Here is a 17570-nt window from a genome sequence, read left to right on the forward strand (position 1 = left end):
ATAGAGTCCATTGAACAAATGGGAAAAACAGACAAATGCAAGTTCTGAAAACAAAGAACTGGAAATAGCCACGTATCTTGTTGCCAGGTGTGATACTTTCATGGCACAATGTCTTTATACTCAAAGGCACAATAATGTGTCATAACTGTTGCACTGGGGATTGTGCAGACACTACAATATACAAGTAGTTGAGAAGCACTGGAAACATGAACTACAAAGCATTACAGAGAATGATGAAATTTATATCACGTGGAATCACCCATTACCAACAGATCAAAAAATATATGTGAGAAAACCAGGTATAGTAGTCCATGAAAAGAAGACAAAAGCATTAATCATTGAAATTGCTACACCCAATGATTATAGTGTCTTATGTCCAGAGAGACATATAGCCAAATACCAGGACTTGCAGGGAAAAACAAGAGCAATCTATAAGAAGGATACTCAGACAGTTCCAATACTAGCAAGAGTAATGGGTGTAATAAAAAGAATTTATAGTTGTATTTAGATATGCTACCGATATACAAAACTCTATACGAATTGCAGAAGTTCTGGGCATATTGTGGGTGCTGTGAAAAGCACTTTTAGTTTACATCAAAGACTGAAATAATAATACTAATTTCATGAACTTTAATTATACTTTGATATAGGAATGGGGTCCATTCCCATCATGGTATTAGAAACCCCAAAAGCTTGAAAATTTTAAATCGAGAGAAACAAATATGTAGTTAGACCAGATGCAGAGTTAAATACCTCATCTACTGCCCTTGTGCAGCTTAGTGCTGATTGCACATTCTTTCAAAGGCCCTTATAAAACTATCCAAATCATTCCTCATTTTATATCATGAAATACATTTTGCACTGACCTGGGCTTTTTGGGTGCGGTTTTCACTCTCCCCATGACTCATGTCTTTGCTATAAGATGCTCATCTACTTTTCATGGTATATCTGATTTTCTATTTCCTCATTTTACCTGCTCTCTGTGACCCTCTAGTAGATGCATCTGCTCACTTACCTCAAGTTCTCTAGGCTTCAGTTCAAGTACCAGTCTCTGTAATTCCAGCTGGGCTTTAAAATGCTCTTGGAATAACACTAACTGTCTTTGTTTGCCTCCTGCACATACTCTCACTGTTGCATTGTGCACAAAGCTTCTCTCTTGACATATTAGCCTGCTGGATTCCTTTTCCTTTGCATGCATTTGCCAGCTATGCCCTGACATTTTAGCATAGCTGTCAGAACAGATCATTTTATGTCTGTTCCTAAACTAAGCTGATAAAAAAAACTGCTGTGCATAATCAAACCTGCAAGGGTTAACAAATACACCTTTGGTAACAAAGCCTTTTTAGGCTGAATAGCTTATTTCCAGTTTCCTCAGTACCAGACACCATTCCAATGGAGTGATGGCACTACTGCCAACAATGTGATAAGGAGGTAGCACCAATGTCACCACTGTGATGGGAGAAAGATACCACTGCCACCCTTGTGATATCCAGATGCAAGGATATCACCCTTTGTGAAGAAAAGATGGCTAGCACCAGTGGGTTTGAATCCCACCACTGCCGATGAAGGGTGAAGTAATAGCAAGAAAGTGTCCACAAGTCTATTTCAATAATTAATTCACATTATACAACTTTTCCCAAGTGCATAAAAGGGCATCTGCACTGCTGTCCTGAGCATGATCTTCTAACAGCCACACCCAGACTTGACTGCATAGAGAGCACTTACAGAGCTGAGTCATTTCCTAAACACCTAAGATCTTTATCCCAACTCTCTCTTTGTAAACCAGTGTCTTTCAAGTAACCCATTATCTATAGTAACTGCCTTTCACAAAAGCATTATTTTTACACAAACACACACACACACACACACACACACACACACACACACACACACACACACACACACACACACACACAATTCCCAGGAAGGCTGGCAGAATTCTCCATTTCCAACAATGACCATGGTAGTACTGTCACTAGTCTGGATTTGGGTTAGATGGCTGGTAGAATTCAATTTCCCACAACATTTGAACTAGCATAGTAATACTGCCACCACTCTGAATTAAGCCTGGTTATACTTAATTACCTGTTGCTCTTATTGATTAAGCTAAATATGAAATTATACACAATATTTTCTACCAATAGTAGCTTTTAGTAGTGTACTGGGAGATGTCTATCATTCAGCATATTAACCAACTACAGCCAACAGTATAAATAACAATTATTCTATTCTCACATAAACAATAGAGAATAAATATATAATACATAATAGACATCAGCCACATGAGCTTAATTGTGAATAAATTAATTTTGCTTAAATAATAAAGAAAATAGTGTAAATACAGAGTAAAACATACTTAAGATGATATACATAGAGAACTAAAATAAAAAGCAATGCATATATGATATTACATTAAAAATAAACTCTAGATGCCTGAATTCCCTAACTGTATGTTGTTACAGAAATGCTGTCCATAACTGTCATAAGTTAGATAAATTAATAAATTGTACTCACCAATGAGTCCACTACAAAGACCTCATCATTTATATCTTAGCATAGCACAGTGATATACAGTGTTTTTTTCCCCTCTGCCCCAAGTATTCATCACATGACATTGTCATCCTAACACTGGAGAAAAATAGTTAAACCCATTTTTTATTCCCTTAGAAACGGCCATACGTATCCAAGTCTGCTTTCTTCAATTGACCATGATGTAGCTTAGTGGTATGCAAGTTATTATATTTATCAGCAATTACATGTCAAAAATATTTCCTAGTTTTTTATCTTTGTCTGTTACATTCACAATAGAAGAAAACAAGTCTGGGGATCCAGCACACTTCAAATGAAGGTTTCTGCTCTTTTATATTCAAAAAAATGGCCCACACATTTCTAGTACATACGAATAAACACACTGATTGCATATGAATAAAAGGGAAAAGAAAACAAAATACATTGCATTAAGTCAAAACATGCCTGATTGTAGCTGGTGCAAAACTGTGCAGGTTACTCACAGGGGTTTCCAGGTAATAGCATATTACCCCAGTCTTGTTGAGTCTGCATGGCTGACAATTAAGTGAATTGATAATAAGATCATTGTTTTGTTATACCTAGCTCTCCATGATAAGGGCACACTTTATTTGTATATCCTGTCTAAGGAATCCTTGTCATACACTTCATTCTAGAACCTAGGGCCTCCTATTTTTCCATCATACAACCTGGAATGATCTGTTTTTGGTCATTTAATTACCAAGGCCTCTGTTAAGGAATTTATCTCATAGCTAGCTTTGAGAATGTCACAGTGTAGGTGTTTTAAGCAAGTGTTAAAGACATATTAGTGCAAGTGGCCTATAATTTGCAAGTTTTGTTTTCTCCTATATCAGTGTATCTATGATTTTATGTTTTTAGCTAATATTCTTACTGTACTATGTTTATTTATTTATTTGTTTTATTACATTATGTTTTACTTTGTATAGTACTTGGACTCGGGCAATTGAAACTTGAACTAGTACATGATACTATGGCATCACTAGTGCATATATGTATAACTACAAAAGGAATACAATGACAATGAAACAAGGAGGAACATTTTTATCAGTAATTAATCAAAGAGCTCAGTATATTCACAAATATAAAATTTATACTGTGCAAGATATATTCTGCTCCTTGGTGCATCATACTAATTTAGAATATCTTGACCGATGCTCTCTCACATCTCTTTTACTCAGTCAAACATCCTTGCAGTATCAGAGTATGAATGCAATGATCCTTTCTTGACACTCTGTCCTCTAACTGGAACTAATAAACTTAATTTACTAGGTAATAAGATGATAACTGTCTCGCAAAATATCTGAAGTGGGGTATGAAAAATCAGTTTCCATATCTCTGAAACTTGCAGTTGTACAGCTACAAAATTTACTCACAGTAAAAACTGTAGAGAAAAAGTGATTACAAAGATAATAAAAAAGAAAATTCTGCCAGATATCATGCCCTACAACCTGGCAAATGGGATCAGAGTTTGCCTAGCCCCAACCTTCTTACAACCATGTTGCACTCATATGGTATGCCTGTTCTTTGCTAACTTGTATATTAGTGACTAACTGAAGGCTGTTGATTGTTTAACTGCCAGGAGGCTGCTATGTAAATAAACTAATGTATGTCTGAAAGATAAATGGAATCATAGTACTGTATCATATTTTGTGAATAAGGAGTGCATTGTGGAATGGTTTGTCCCTCTTCATGCCATTTGTTGGGACAAAGCAAACTAGAAGTTGTGCTAATCATGTAGATTGATGCAGGGACACTGTCACAACACAGATGATCAATGTTTCACCAAAGGTACCTTTTTAAATGTTCTGGCAATAGATGTCTTATAAAACTGAAGTCTTTGGTCACAGATGAATTACTAAGCTTGAAGAACTAATTCAGCAGCAAGATTTCCAGCAAAGGCTCTGTCAACCACAGCCACAACCCAAATTACTCATTTAACCACATATAATTAGAGGATGGGGAAGAGTATTGATGGGTTTGTGCTCTAGTCAGGGCTGCTTTTAACAAACAGTGTGTCACAAAAGGGACTGCAGAGTGTGTAAGAAGTACAGAGCTGGCAGGCAAACTAGACAAAGGCTTTCAATGAGTACTTGTAGGGAACAGGGGTGCATTTTGAGATATATCATGATCATATCCGGAACTAGACCAATAAGTCTTGAGAAAGGGTTCTGAAAACATGTCTTCAGGGATCTGTGTGTGAAAGATGAAGGAAGGCTGGAAAAGGAATTGCTGCCCTGCAACGAGAAAGTGATAGTAAAATATGTTAATGAGAAATAAGCCCTGGCATTTGTAAGTGTTTATGCTACTGACCTACTTTGAGAAAAAAGCAGTCAATCAGTACTGAAATTCTTTTGAATATTGTACTGAACTTTGGAAAGGAATCTAGCAATATGTTACCAACACTTGTCTTTTATGTTATTTCCCATTTTATATTTTCCTTGTAAATAAACCTCATCTTAAACTGGACAACTGGTTCATATGTATATATGCATGCATATAGAGAACTATAGACAGATAGATAGGGGAATCCCTAACTTTATTGACTGTTATTAATGCCTACATCTGTTTAGTCAACTAAACAGATGGTTTACAGGTGCATAAGATTACACAATCAGCAGGGTTGTAGAATATACCCTTTCCCCAGTACTGTGTGATCTCAACGTTAGTGTATATAATTAGCAGGGATTAGGGTGCATTCCACCCACATGGGAGTTCAAGGCTTTTGACCACTTTCAAAAAACAATGTTTTAATGAAGTTTTCTAGTTTAATTTGCATGTTACTAGGGTATTCCCTATGTATTCAAAATGACATGTCAAGATTTGAGATATCGACCTTTTGTCATTGACATTAATGACACTGACGTTTAGATATTTGGATTAAATTCAGTAAACTCATATCTCTATCTACATCTATATATAAACTATAATGCTTTTTTTTCTTTGTGTTCATATATACTCCATTGTAACTAGCATGCTTTACATATTCATATTGCTCTTCTATTTACCACATAGAACACAAGTTACTTACTCACATTCTGTCTGTTCTTTGCACATATCTTTGATAAGAGCTCATATTTGTGTTCTGTGTAGAGAACAGCTACTATACTGTTGTTCCTGTTTTTCCATACCTATCAAAATCTTATTGCAAGAAATTTGGACAAAGCCAAAAATAATGAGGGGACAAAGGCCCAAAAAACAATAAGGGATTTTAAATATTATTCTTATAAACTTAGAAGGTTGCTAGAATAACAAGTTGAGTTAGCATGGATTTTCTGAAGGATACAAAGTCTGAAATACAAATGTGTGCCATTATTTAGTGACTTCAGTCCTCAGTGATTTGCCAGAAAATAGCAAATTTTATGATGAACATATCAAAAATAAGAGACAAATCTCAACAATTGAGAGGTATGTATATCTTGTGCCAATAACAATGTACCAGTGATCAAACTACAGTTCTGACTTTATAAATATTGAGTGGATGAATTTCTTTTACTGTTGCTCACTCATTGTTGATGCATGTATCTGTTTCTTCATTGTTATAGTCCTCCCTGTAAACTCCTTTGTAAACACTTGTTTTTGTTTATGTGTAACTTATACTGTGACATAATTTTAATAAATCTTGTACATCTGGACCTTTCCTGTAGAGAACCTGTTGTAAATGGATTCAAATTATTTGGCTTTCTCAGTCAACAAACCAAAATAAATAAATAGTTGTGGAATCTATATCTTAATCATCTGAATGGGAGAACTTATGCATTCCTTAGGCATACGGTATACAGCATTTCATCAAGCAGCCTGTAAATTTGAGAAAGAAAGACCAAAGAATTCCACCAATGCAACTCAACAATTGGCATTGCAAAATGCATGCTTTTCTCAAAAAAGAAATAAAAGAAAAAAAATGGCTCAGCTAAATATCAAGCAATGACAAATGCCACGGGTATAGTGATTTGGCAAAATATGAGTTCATATGTTTTAGAAAGAAAAACAGTCTGAGCTGTTTTCATTTTTGAAACAGAAAGTACACTGCAGTTTCTGTTTAGACATGGGCTGCTGTTTTTCTTTGTTTACTTTGACTTTAGGCAGTAGACTAGGATGATTTATTTATTTTCCAATTTAATGTTGTCAGCAGATGTGCTTCAAATAGGTTTCAGATGGACTTTTTGCAAAGAAATGTCTTGCATAGATGGAAAGCCCAGTTCTAGGCTTTGTAATCCAGCATGGATCTCAGTCAGTTCTCCGATTACCATCATGAGACAGTAATGAAGATCGATTGATGAGTCCACAGTGGGAGGAAATGATCATCTCATTCTGAAAAGGGTAATGTGTAACATTGCTACTGTTCTACAGTGACTACCCTTTTCATAAGCACACGTTTAATGCCAAGAGTTTATCTATGATACCTTGGCTGTCATTCAACACAAAGGCTATTACTTGGAGTATTGCTTTCCTCTGTGTAGGCACCACAATACTAACTGTGAGGCTGGGTGATAGAATTATAAGCAACACATTTGTGATGCCTTGTTACATGCTGCTGCTAGGATGACAGCTGACCATGTGTTTTCTAAGAAAAGGCTAATTCTCCCAGTAAACCAAGTTGTATTTTTATAAGAATAAGGTTAGCAAAGACATTGCCAGAAAACCTCGGCAATTTACATTTAATATCTTTGACAGAGTTTCCTGATATTCATGGTTTTGTTCTTAACTTATCAGTCATGCAGCTGACTTTTGTGAGCTGCACAGTAGCCATAAAATCACTACCTTATCAATTTTACCTGCTGTCACCAGAACACCCTATGTTTATTATGCAGGTAATGGTCTTGTACATTTTTTCATGATCACATGCTAAGAGAAGAATTCATATACACGCTTTCTAAATAATTCCCTGGATGATATGTCTGTATTTTATCAACTGGTACTTTGGAAGCAACATGTTTGCTGCTGCACAGTATAGGGGTATGACTGTTCCTGTATACATCTTAAATTCCTTTCACTGTGGAAGATAAACTTGTACCAAGCTAAGAAGCAAATTCTTCTTAATCTCACATTTGCAGCATTCATTACATTTGAACTGACTGTCATACAAAAAGTCTTAGCTAATAGTGGAGAGATTATGATGTTTTTCCCTGTAAGATTTCTAGACGTTGTATTTGAGAAAGATTACTAAAACATCTATGTTTTCTATTAATACTCGCAATACATGACGACAGTTAATTTTCTAGTCAGAATGGTGTTTTTAAATTATTTTACTAATGACCATACGGACTTTGACAGCTGGCTACATGGATGCTCCTGATTTACCTGGAAAATGTATTACTGTGTAAAATATGTTTTCAGCTGCCATCTGTTTTATTAAGAACTTTTTCTTTTAAGTTTCAGATCTGGCTGCAAGCCTGAAATCATGGAGTTCTGCAACAGTATCAGTCTTTTTTTTTGTAGATTTTAAATCTTCTGTTAAACTTGCCTAGGATTTTTTTTTTTGAATGAGACAGGAGGCCAGAAAGTGATCAAAGAAATTGTTTTTTGAACTTCCATACATATTAGTTTCAGTACAGTAGGACATTTTTTTTTTAAAGTTAATATATTAGCTTCTCCTTAAGATGGACAAGGTCCTGCATTCAGGTTTACATTAAAAGAGTGTTGTCACTAGAAAGTGTTGTGGAGTGTAAACTTCAAAAAAACAAGTAAATCTGCCCCATCTCATGGCGGCTCAGTAGCACTCGTACTGGTTTTCCCCCACTGAAGTTTGCACATAAGCTGAGTACAATAAATAGTTCATTTTCCTTGTTAGCTGAACTGAGATGGATTTAAAATGCATAGCATTAATTTTACAAAGTCATATCCTCTTTAATGCATTGCCAAATGTTTTATAGGATAATTGTGTGTAATGCAGCCTCAGAGTTTCATCCGATAACACAGAACGTCTCTTAAATGCAAGTCTCTAATTTAAAGGCTGCTCATTGCAGGTAAATAATGCAATCAGGTGCCAGCAACTTTCCAAACTTGATCATAAAACATAAGCTTATAATCTTTAGTCTCATCTTCTGACAGATTAAATGACTCAGATTTTAAGATTCATTACAACATAAAAAGTCGTACCCGACATGCATAAATGACATTCTAGGAGCTACGACTCCAGGGTTTAAGTATTCAAGCATTCTGTTAAGTCTTACTAGAGCACCACATTTCCATCTATCTTGATACTTGTATGTTATCTATCCATTAAGATCTAATGCATAAAGTACATGCAGATAAACAGCTTCCTCAGAATTAAGTACTGCCTTAATAAAAACTGAAAGGGTAAATAATGTAATGTGTTACATTATCATAGACTGAACAGCAAACCATTACATGTCCAGCATTTACTGCCTAGAAATTTAACCATCTAGAGCCTGTACTGCATGGATGTGGATGTCTTTCTGGAAGCAGTATTTCATAATATGATTTCTTAATAATAATTATATTTAATTCATATGTATGAGAGTTTATATTCATAAAATTATGTACACATTATTAGAACTAATGTTAGCTCTCCTAAGCAACACACTGACGTTATTTAAGGTATTCAAGTATCATATGACCTGCACTCATTGTTATCTGTGGGAGAGCAAACCATATGTTCATCACTTTCTGTAAGATAATTTAATAAACTACAATCCATGGGTCAAACAAATGGATGTTATACTTGGAATGCTCTTTTATTAGATTTCCTAAAAATGATTATATTTAGTTTGATATTATGCAAATTGCATATACCATGAATTAACACATAGTTCATATGACTCATGTTCAAGCTTATCCACAGGTAGAGCATGCTTTAATCAATCACAGGTTTATTCATCCCAAACATTTGCTGGGTATTTAGCTCACCTCCAGAGTCCATAGTGAAATTCATCTCATGGATCTGTAATAATCATGCTGTCTTTGATGATGCTGTGGATCTTTTACTGTCCAAGGATTTTGAGATATTTCTAATCATATTTTTTAGCAGTAATCCATGACTGGGTGTAAGTCTCATAGGATTTACCCCATGGCTGGTGCTGTTCACCCTTGTGACAAACCAAAACCAACTGTTCGTAAACTCTGTGATACCCACATTCAGGAGCAGGTTATTGCTATTATACAATGATATTATTTAAGAAAGAACTACCTTTCTTAAATGACACCATTGTATGATGACACTTTGGTGTTTTTTCCACTTCCTCAGCTTCATTCCGATGTAGTATGTAGGCATATGCATTTACTTCCATACTCTGGCACAGCACATCAGTGCAGTGCAAGAGAGGAGGCAGAGAAGAGACCAGATCCATATTACTCTCTCTGTGTCTCTCTCTTTATCTGTTTTTGTCTTTTTTTTTTCTTAACAGCCCAAAGTATGAAGCTCTGATATCTGACATTATGACTTACAGAAAGTCTCAGCATTTTACCAGAAAATCAAAAATTTTACAAGGGGGAAAGGCAAAATATGAGGAAAATAAAGGACCTTCTGCAAAACCCTGCACAGTTGAAAGGTATGGTTATGGGCAATATGATCACTCGTAATACCAGTAACCATACTTTTTAACTACTCAGAGTTTTGCAAATTGTCCCTCATTTTTCTCATATTTTACCCTCTTTGTCATAAAATATAAAGAAGAGAACCACAGCTACAGACTCAAAAAACATGTTTATTTTATCATGGTTTGGTGTTTCCTACATTTTAACACCACTCTGGGACTATTTACAGGTTTTTTAAATATGTTTATAAATAATTTCTGAGTCTGACCACATGGGGTCTGGCATCTTGAAGTAATTCTGATTGCTTAGTCTGCTTCTAGGCACCCCAGAAGACAGTGCTTGTCTGTAAAACAAAATATATCATGCAGGCCTCTTTCTTCCTAAAGTTCTTGTTACTGCATTGATTTTAAATGCATGCTCTGCTATCTTTCTCATTTAGTTTTAAGTAACATTTCATGCCACACAGTGACTACTTAAAACACAAACAGTGCAAATGCCACAGAACAGAATTTCAAAGTGCTTTTTACTGCTGCTTCTTTTTAGAATGGCTAAACTGCAGTCTTTTGTGAAGCTTGAATTGTGCTACTTTGACTCATCTCCCGGCCCCCTTCACACCTAACTTTCCTAGCTATCAAAGTGCTAAGGGCAATTTGAGCTGTTACCTGCTGCGATTGACAGCTCACAGCAGGAGACTTGGCTCATGTACTGTTTCCTTGTTCTAGCCTTTACTTTCTTTATGGGTAGGGGAAGGACCAGGGAGCTGTGACATTGCAGCATGGGTGGGATTTTAGGACGGTCATGGTGATGTCAGTTTGGGGAGGGAATTGGCCAGAAAACCACCTGTATTCATTGGCCTTGATGACATCGATGAATTGAGGACTGCAGCAAGCTTTTCCATACTTTGTTTTTATTTGATTTAGATACAACTGCACTGATTGATCAACAAATGCATAGGTGGTAAAATAGATATATGCTTTAAATGGCTAGATTTTTAATTGTTCTAATTAGGAGAATGCTATGAATTTTCATATAAGTGTGTTATGACGTAAACAACTAATATAGTTTGCACAATGTATTGCTGGGATTTTTCTGTGTGGTTTGCTTTGTTTGCTCATATCAAGGTGCTCTTGTACTCCTACCTTCAGATAGACAAAATCCCATTGCTGCCCATCGCAAGTGATTTTGAACTGCTTCTGTCCCATATAGTGGTGTTTCACTTTTATTTTACTGATAAGTTGTAGAGGTTAGTAAGTGTAGTTCATTTGTGGGTCTGCTTCTTTATTCCACTTCTTTCCTCCACAGACAGGTTCATCTCCTATATTTTCCCTTCACCTGATGAACTTAGAAGTGCCATGATATGGTTACATCAAGTGCCACTTGCCCTATGATTGTGTTTGCTCTGTCACTGATTTTACATCGTGTACTTTTGCCCATGATTTTGTAATGCTTATACAGTGAAAATAATGTCAAAGACAGTCTGTAAATTACATGCCATGTCTCATCTGTTCTGCTTATGCAGTTCTCACTTAGTCTTCCTCTATGCATCTCTGAATAATAACTATTAATTTCTTCTGTTTTACCTAAAACTGTTGAATATATTTACTTATTGCTGCCGTTGTTTCTGCTGCATTGACTTGAATGCAGTTTTTGCACAAAGTGGGCACATGTGCACTGATTGGCTACTGCTCAGTTCCTGTTGGGTATCCTGCTTAACTGCCCTCCACACTATACTTCCCCATCCACCTCCTGCATCACTACTTTATTACTTTTATGTGCATCCATCCTCATCCCTTTCTTCTGCCCTCATCCATCTCCTTCAGTGACATGTTCTGTTCCCCAGTTACCTTCACGTTCTCAGCTAATCTCCTGATAACATGTGAATGATCTAAAAAATTACCCTGTCCTCCATGCTACTTTCTTTCTTACAATCTTACCTTCTTAGAAAAAAGATATAGTACAAAAAATAACATAATTTCAAATAATGGAAACACCATGTCACAACTTTTGCCGAGCAATGAAAATGAATAGTTGGTCAAATTTAAACTCATCAACATGCTAAAAAAAAATATTTCTGCCCAATGTCCTTACTCCCTAAATACTTTCATAGAAAAACACTATTCAAATCTCAGAAGCACTTAGTCATCCTCATAAGTCCTACTTGCACGTGACATTCACTTAAATCGTGGACTACCTTCCTCTACTTCCAAGTTGGAGAGAGCTACATAATGAACAGAATACCTTAGAAAATATGCAACCTCTGACACCCTCACTTGAGGCATTAGGGAAATTGTGGAGAAATTGTGGTTGCAGTTGAAACCAAGGTCTGTATAACATTATGTGTACTACAAGCACTTTTTAGAGACCCACAAGGGATATTTTAGGGGTGTTAGAGGCCTCAGCCTCCAGAATGTTACATCAATGTCTAAATGCAATGCTACAACATGTAAACAATCATCTCTGGTTTCTACATATTCCAGCGGAAAGAGCTACTATGCAAAATTTCCATGCCATAGCATACTTCCCTGAGGTTGTGGGGATCATAGACTGAACACACATTGAAAAAATTCCCACTTGGAGAACAGGGAAGGAGGTACATCAGCAAGAAAGGATACCCTCTAACAACTCTCAGGTAGTGTGTAATGCACAAGGGATCACCTACAATGTGTGTGCAGGTCACCCTGACAGTTTTTGACTCACACATATGGCACACCTGTGACCTGTGTGTAAGGTTTGCTAGGGGTGACTTTCTACGAGGACATCTAGTACAGGATGTAGGTTACTGGAGCCTTGACTCATGATGTCAATGACAGATCTACAGAACCGCACTGTGCAAGTATGCAATGATATCCACAATCAAAGCAGGAATATTGTCAAGCATGTATTTGGTCTGCTCAAATCAAGGTTCCAATGTCTACACACGTCTGGTGGTACCCTGCAGTATGATCCAGCCACTTCTGCAAAAATACTCACAGTCTGTGTTATGTTGCACAATATAATTGTCAGGAAACAGCACCAACAAGGACTACAAGCCCCATGACTGCAGTTCCCACCAGCACAGGCAAGGTCAACAAGGCAGGCAGACACAGATTAGGAGTCTGATAGAGAACCACCAACTGTAGATGATCCAGGCAGTCATAGGCATACACAATATGCTCTGAATTTGACTAAGAGGTAGAGGATAGGGCACACACTTAATACCTAAGTGAAATCCTAAGAAGCTATGCACATACAAAGGCTAACACCTGATAATTTAGCAGCTGTCTGGCCACACGAATGCTGACCCCCCCAAACAGATTTTCCATAAAAGACACTGCACAATCCAATATGTCATTCATTCAGTCAAAGGAGTCAACTACATAGTTCAGGCAATCTCACACATCAGAATGCACAACAGTCAGTATTCTAACAATCTCTTTTGAAGCTCTGGTGGAACATGCCTGTGCTTCCATGATTGCCCTATGCATAAGTTGCATGGCATCTACTAACACCCCAACATCAGGGGGAGGGCAGATAGCAGACTTCCTTTGAGCACCTCTACTGACCACCCCTGTGTTGTACTTCACCCTCATGATGGCTAGAGGGAGACTCTGACAGCTTTGCAACTTGATTAACCACACTACTCTGATCAACTGTGTCACCCTTAACCTGTCCTATCTCTTTGATGGCTCTGTGTCATGGATATGTGTAGGCATGTCCAAAACTAGGCAGGGGATGTAGAAGCCACAACCTCATTGTCAGACTGATGCTCTGCAACCCCAGTCTGTGCTTCTTCATCACTGCCATCATCAGAGGCTATTGATACTCTGATATCAGGTGGTAGCAGTTCCACAATGGCAGTGGCAGGCTTACCCTTGATGACAGTAATAAAACACAACAAATATTGCAGCAGTCAGAAAGCAGTATCTGAACTTGGTGAATCCAAGCAGACTCCCCTACTATGACACAAATACCTTAGCATCAGCTTGTTCTTATATAGTGCAGATTACGTTGTACTGGACACTGTGAATATGTAAATCAGATATCAACTCATTGCCATTCACGAATCGCACAATCTGTTCAAAATGCTGGGCAGGTAAACATCATGTGAGGACCTACACATTGCAGTGCATACTCATTATAAGAATGGGTACTGTGAAGTGAGGCTTGCTAGAGGGTTTACAAGTGTGAATCATTAGTAGTACTGCATGAATAATTGAATGTTTAACACTCTTGCCACTTTGGTATATATTTTTAGAGGGTATGTCAGGGAGAATGCACTTACTAAAAATGTTTGGGATTACATGACTTACTAAGTATAGAAACTTTGAACCACATTGTGGAATATATGCTTAAGAGGCAAATCTGCCTGTGTTTACAAAGCTGAAGCAATCTGAAGTACATAAAAAGAAACATACAAAGCAGATATTTCTAAATACATGGAAAACATAATGCTATCACTTTAAAAATATATCAAAATACAGTACTGCTCACAAAGGAAAGGGAAGAATAAAAACCTGTATTACATTCATTTGTTCATTTGTTCTTATTGTGCCATGAATTTTTTAGGTTAACTGTTGCAAATATCATTGACTGTGAAATGACAAATGATATATCTGATAGCAAAATATTGTTCCATAAGCATAAAGTCTTAGAATGTCAAAGCTTGGTTATTTGTGCTCCACTTTCTCTGCCTCATAAACTCATCTCTGTATGTGGCCCATACTGTTAATCTTCCCAATGTTTGAAACTTAGAGAGGGTGATGTCTGCGTAAAACTAGGGATCCTTAATGTCCATATTTTATGCTATAAGACCACAGAGTTGAGAAATACTCATAAAGATACATTTTTCATTTCATCTTATTTTTCTTTGGCTTCATCCTTTGTGCAATGTTTGGCATTGTGAATTAGTGACTGTCAGCTGTCTCTAACAGTGAATCATGCTTCACTTCCCAAGACAAAGACTCAAATTTTAATTTGGCATCCCATCAGTAAAGCAAATAAGACTGGCTCCAGTACACTTCCGTCAGCACTCTGAACCATATAGAGTGAAGAATATACACCTCTAAACTACCTATCTCTATGGCAAAAGGTGTACATACAGTAAGTCTGGAGAAAGATCAGAGGTCATCCTGGGTTCAAATCTAGACCACTGATGCTTTTAGTGATGGGGTCAGTATTGTCACACATTTTCTATTATGAATTGAACAACATAACTCTTGTGATGAACGCTAAACACTTTACCTGTAGTCACTGTGAATTGGTGTTATAAATGTTTTGTTGTTGAAAACTAAACTATTCTTATTATCAATAACTAAATTTGATAGGCATGATGTAAAATGTGACATTTTCTAAAGAGTGAGAAATGAAAATCAGTAACACAATGAATATGGGAATATTTATAATATATTCTGGATTACTTATCAATATCTCACAAGTAGTAATCATGACAGCAATACATTTCCTTTAAAAGTATATCATTATTACTTGTATGGTTGGCCAAAAATGAAATTATGTAATCTGTTGTGTGGCCCCATTCTCAAGAATTATTATCATTACCTGAATGACGATGATTTGTAAGATGATTTGTAACAGAAATGCAAGTGGCAAACAAATGCTAAAAGGATGTTGGTGTCAGGTTAATGCCATAAGTGCTGTATTCATTGCTAGATATAACTTTACGTTTATTATTTCATTGCCTGATTTTCATTCTCTTAATTTTATTATTTATTTATTTTTTTCATTTTTTGGCTTCTGCATTGGCATGCAGCTTGACAGTGCACAATGACAGCTCACATCTGAAGGCATTTTAATTTGGGCTACCTTCAGGAGTGCAAATGAAGCTGGCACTGTTTCACTTCCATCAGCAGTCTGAACAGTACTTAGTGAAGCAAATTCAACTGTCAACTACCTACTTCTGTGACTCAAGGTGTAAATGCAGTTAGTTTGGAGGAAGAGCAGAGGTGATGCAGTGTTTAAATTCAGCTTACAGATAATGTTAATGAGGGTTCAGAATAAGTATTGTCACATGATTTTTATTAGGAGTGTAATGTAAACTGCAGCTGTCAATTACAAATATTACATTTTTAACACACCTCTGACTAATGATTGCTACATATGTCAAATATAATTGGTGTAAATTATGTTAAGCATAACAGTGATGGTAGTTCATTTAAACTACACTTGAACAGGTGTGATCTGCACAATATTTATTTAAAATTAGTATGACTCATCACATAGTAATTATGTGTGTAGAACAGTATTCTATGTGAAATATGCATGGCACCTATCCCAACATGTTTTACTCGGGTCATACAACTTCTTGCATATTAAGTTTATTTACAGCCAAAAATATTGTCGTTTATATAGAACTTCAGTACCACACACACATATAGGCACATCTTAAATAGATCTCTACTTATATTGAAATTTCTATACCTCAAGTTATGACTTAAAAAGAAAGTTCTTGTGTGACATTGACAGTTAATAAACGGTATTTACCATTTTAGCCAACTTTTCTTTTTCTCATGGGTTCAATTACCAAGTGGTGCTAGTCAAAGTTTGTATTGTGTATGTTCCTTCCACCCATTATATCCCCCATCATAACATTTTACCTCTAAACAGCATGCATATAACCAACATCAAAAAGCATTTGGTTATTTCACAGTGGAATATGTAAATATGGAGATCATCACCCATGACCATGTCTCACTGCCATGTTTCACACCTTCATTATATTTTAAGGGAATCATTCCCAGTGTCTCTGATAAGCCATGTTTGTGCTTTCAATTGCTGACATACAACTGGGAAGGCTGTTTATCACTGTGCACAGGCTGGTTAATGCTGGACTTGAAATGAGTGCCAATTCAGACACATAGTTCAAGGAGCCCTTCAGAAGACATGGCAGGTGAAGGTGAGGATGGAGATCCATTTAGAGCTCAAAGGTGGTGTGAACGGCAGTCCAGCATCTTTGTGGGACTCCTTGTCAAACACTATAACTGTTAGCTTCTGCAGGGGAACTGTACTACATGTACAAGGCTGAGGCTTGAAAAGGCATGGCCAAGGCTGTCTCCAGTGCAACTGGCATTCCATGCACTGGGAAACAGTGTTGTCATTATTATAGTGACACCAAGAGGTGCAAGCAGGACTTCCTGAGCTGATGGAAGGTTAAATCTAGGACTATAAATACCCTTAAGGTATGTATGTATGTATAGTGACCCATTACCAGTCAATAATATAGCATGAATTTGCCAGCCAAAATAGTTATTCATCATGCTTCTATTTTTTTTGTCTGTTTTCTGTTCTGTACAGCTGATGAAGCAATAGCACAGAATAGAAGGCCACATCAGGAAAGATTGTCCTGACCCAGACAGGCACCGAGTAAGTATGTATCAAATGCAAGACAGATCATACTTTTCAGAGCATCAGTTTATATCAGCTTGAGTAGGCATACCTAAGCTTTATATCAAGCATACATGCCTGCTCCAGTAACACGTGATGATTGCGTTAGGCAATGAGAACATCGACTTAGTTGTGCTTGGGTTAAATTTCCA

The sequence above is a fragment of the Protopterus annectens genome, chromosome 4.part1 (genome assembly GCF_019279795.1).
Source record: "Protopterus annectens isolate FY-2018-M chromosome 4.part1, PAN1.0, whole genome shotgun sequence".
NCBI lineage: Eukaryota > Metazoa > Chordata > Ceratodontiformes > Protopteridae > Protopterus > Protopterus annectens.